Source organism: Salvelinus sp. IW2-2015, unplaced genomic scaffold, assembly GCF_002910315.2.
Source record: "Salvelinus sp. IW2-2015 unplaced genomic scaffold, ASM291031v2 Un_scaffold2458, whole genome shotgun sequence".
NCBI classification, from domain to species: domain Eukaryota; kingdom Metazoa; phylum Chordata; class Actinopteri; order Salmoniformes; family Salmonidae; genus Salvelinus; species Salvelinus sp. IW2-2015.
In genome coordinates this window covers 29,372-32,528 of record NW_019943776.1, presented here as the reverse complement: position 1 = coordinate 32,528, position 3,157 = coordinate 29,372, and the positions used below count along the sequence as shown (strand labels likewise).

The 3,157-nt window shown below is 41.2% G+C and overlaps 1 long non-coding RNA gene across 1 annotated transcript; it reads left to right on the top strand.

Annotated features, from left to right (window-relative positions):
• Nucleotides 1-1,589: 1,589 nt before the first annotated feature.
• On the top strand, nucleotides 1,590-2,648 carry LOC139025276 (uncharacterized). Its single transcript, XR_011476792.1, has 2 exons — nucleotides 1,590-1,910; nucleotides 1,957-2,648. It is a non-coding gene; the product is annotated as an uncharacterized lncRNA (long non-coding RNA).
• The last annotated feature ends 509 nt before the right edge of the window (nucleotides 2,649-3,157 follow it).

The window sequence follows — 3,157 nt, the reverse complement described above, 5'->3', positions numbered from 1 at the left end:
TGTTTGGGAGGCATCCCATTCATATGGCCCTGGAGGACCAAATGACCATCTTCATATTCCTCTTTTTATTGCGGTGTTTTCCCTGGTCTTCTCATTTTTTATAGAATTGTTGTCATCCCATCCGTCTATCCACCCACTCTATTCTCTGTCCCTTCCCTCTGTTTCTCTCTCTGTCCTTAGACAACCCCTCCCTCTCTTCTGTACTATCCCCACCGTCTCTCGCTCTCTCTCATATATTCCAAATATGATGTCACAATGCTGCCTGCCTGTCGAGCCGCGTGAGGTTTAGTCTAGAAGGGATACAGCTTTTGTCAAAATGGACTTTTTCGCAGCAGGTTTACTAGAACTTACGCAGCAGGTTAGGCAAATTAGGTTACGGTTAGGAGAATTAGGTTACGGTTAGGCAAATTAGGTTAWGGTTAGCTAAAATGCAAAAGAAAATCAACTTTTGATGTCAATTTGACAAAAGCTGTATCCCGTCTAGACATGACCGCCGCGTGACCTCTCTCTCTCTTGTCTTGTAACAGGAAGTGCAATAAGGTGTGGTCTCGTTTGTGCCGAGCCCTGGCCAGTTTCTTTATTTCTCCATGCTGTAGAGACCACTTCCTATGCTACTGCCAACCTTTGTTTGCTAGTTGGGGTTTAAAAGCACTATCGCTGAGACTACTTACAGTGAGCACCTCTGGCAGTTCCTAAGAAGCTTATCAGAAATGAAATGATTTGTCATTCTGAACGTGGAATGTTGTATTGTTACCATGCCCTATGAGGGATTCCCATATTTGTCCCCCTCCCAGAATTCTAGAAGAGTCTAAATTCCCCCTGYAGTCTGGGCAGTGGGCTCGGTGTGCTCTGTGAGAGGCTGTGTGTGTGTCTGTGTTTTTCTCTGTTTGGCCCCAATTGGTCTATCCAGGATGTTGTTGATTAATTTCTTACACCTGGCCACAGACAGGGGTTTTAGGGGGTGAGTAGGTGTGAAAGCTCATTAGAAGCACATTTCCTGACTGCCTCTTAGAGCAACACAGACCTCCTGTAGACTGATAACTATGGAGGTAATGCCAACACTGTTGATGTTGATACGACGGGGGGTGTGGTGTGTGTGTGACAGGATGGGAGGTTGTGAAAAGAGYGGGATTTAAAGGAGGGATTAGTCTTTGTTCACACTCCTGAGAAAAATACTGAACAAAGGAGAGGGAGAAAGTTGAGTCAAACAAGGCCCTGTAGCCTTCACTGTCACCCCAATCATACCACACTTCAGGACATAGACACGTAATTACACTGTTCAATGTCTTACATGTAATTGATATGCCTTGATTAAACTTTGTGGCTCATGTAAATTGTCACTTAGAAATCAGAATTCCTAACGCTCAGTTGAAGTTGGTTGTTATACGGAACAGTACCAAGAATTTACCAAAATACTTGGCAGGAAGTGCTGGAACTTTTTTTTCGTCTATTTTCTAGAACTGTCTAAATACTCAGGGGATTTCTATTTGACCCCATCCTAGATGACCACACGGTGAAACCATGCACAATATACTAGAAGACCATCTGGCTTAAGGACAATCAATCCTGTTTTCTAAAGGGCGAGTCCATTCTGTGTGACCTATTTCTATGTCTGTATAAAATAGATGACTATCTCTCTCGCTTCTAAAGGGCGAGTCCATTCTGTGTGACCTATTTCTATGTCTGTTGCTCTGTGTATAATATAGATGAATCCATTCTGTGTGTGTGCATYTGCGGCTCTGTCTAGATGTGTGTAATATAGATGAGTCCATTCTGTGTGTGTGCTCTGTCTAGATGTGTGTAATATAGATGAGTCCATTCTGTGTGTGTTGTCTCTGTCTAGATGTGTGTAATATAGATGGTGGTCTTTGTTGTTGACTCTTTTAGATAGGGTTGGTATGAAAGGAGAGGCACACACACTCTGGCTCTTTAGATAGGGTTGGTATGAAAGGAGAGGTACACACACACTCTGTCTCGCTCTCTTTTTACTATCCTTGTGGGGACCAAATAATTGACTCTCATTCAAAATCCTATTTTCCCTAACCCTAACCGCTGAGCCTAAAATAGTATTTTACCTTGTGTGGACTTCTGGTCCCCACAAGGATAATAACACCAAAGCATGCCACTCTTTATTTACCCGTCAGAGGTTGGTGTGAGAGGTCAGGGGGTTAGATCCAACAATTACATGAAGGAAAACTCTTGATGGACAAGACTGTGGACCAAAGAGAGCCCTCCCTGGGTCTCGACCATCCTATCAATCACTAGGGGCGGGCCCAAATCCCCAAGACACACGTTTACCCCAGAAACTCAAAGGTTTCTACAGAATTTTCTTTCAGAATGAAGATGATACGCATGGACATTTATCAAAGCACACTGCTAAGATCTAACTTTACGTACATGTTATATGAACGATGATGACGTATGGTTTACCACTCTGCTAAGAGTTTACACACTTTTATATATGATTGATTGGTCTATATTGTTTTTGTTCACATGATGTTTATGTACCATTTTTGTTTAAATTATTGTATGATTATTTATTTTTGCACAGAAGGAAATGTATGTTTCATTATGATTGTAATGTTATGGGGTTTGTGATTTAAATATATTGTCAGCTAAATTGATTAAATCTAAATTTTGCATTCAGAGAGACGTGTGTGTTGAACCATGAGTGTGTCTGAAATGTGATGTCATTGTTGATCTTAATACAACGGAATCCAAACCGCTGCAACAGGTTCAATCAAACAAATCTACAGGGCATTTGGAAGGTATTCAGACCCCTTCCCCCTTTTCCACATTTTGTTATGTTGCAGCCTTATTCTATAATGTTAAAATATTTGTTTTCCTCATCAATCTACACACAATACCCCATAATGACAAAGCGAAAACAGGTTTTTAGAAATGTTAGCAAATTTCTAAAGAAATACCTTAAATACATAAATATTCAGACCCTTTGCTATGAGACTTGAAATTGAGCTCTGGTCCATCCTGTTTCCAWTGATCATCCTTGATGTTTCTACAACATGATTGGAGTCCACCTGTGGTAAATTKAATTGATTGGACATGATTTAGAYAGGCACACACCTGTCTATATAAAGTCTCACAGTTGACAGTGCATGTCAGAGCAAAAACCAAGCCATGAGGTCGAAGGAATTGT